We start from the raw sequence: 313 nt of genomic DNA, 5'->3' as shown, positions 1-313 counted from the left end.
CCAGATGCCCGAACCACCTCAACTGGCTACTTTCGATGCAAAGGAGCAGCGGCTCCACTCGGAGTTTCTCACGGATGACTGTGCTTCTCACCCTATCTCTAAGGGAGACAACAGCCCCCCTCCTGAGGAAACCCATTTTGTCCGCTTGTGTCCTGGATCATGACCCAGCCTTCATGACCATAGGTGAGGGTAGGAACAAAAATTGACCGGTAGATCGAGAACTTTGCCTTCTGGCTCATTAAAACGGTGCGATAAATGAATGTCATATCACACCCGCTGCACCAATTCTCCGACCAATCTCCCGCTCCATTGT

At 51.4% G+C, this 313-nt stretch overlaps 1 protein-coding gene across 1 annotated transcript in view; it reads right to left on the bottom strand.

The window, feature by feature from the left end:
* LOC116680833 (alpha-2-macroglobulin-like) overlaps nucleotides 1-313 on the bottom strand; it is a 45,934-nt gene that overhangs the window by 2,761 nt on the left and 42,860 nt on the right.

The sequence above is a fragment of the Etheostoma spectabile genome, chromosome 3, assembly GCF_008692095.1.
Source record: "Etheostoma spectabile isolate EspeVRDwgs_2016 chromosome 3, UIUC_Espe_1.0, whole genome shotgun sequence".
Lineage (NCBI taxonomy): Eukaryota > Metazoa > Chordata > Actinopteri > Perciformes > Percidae > Etheostoma > Etheostoma spectabile.
Note: the sequence above shows the minus strand (reverse complement) of the source record. Positions and strands in the feature narration are given on the sequence as shown.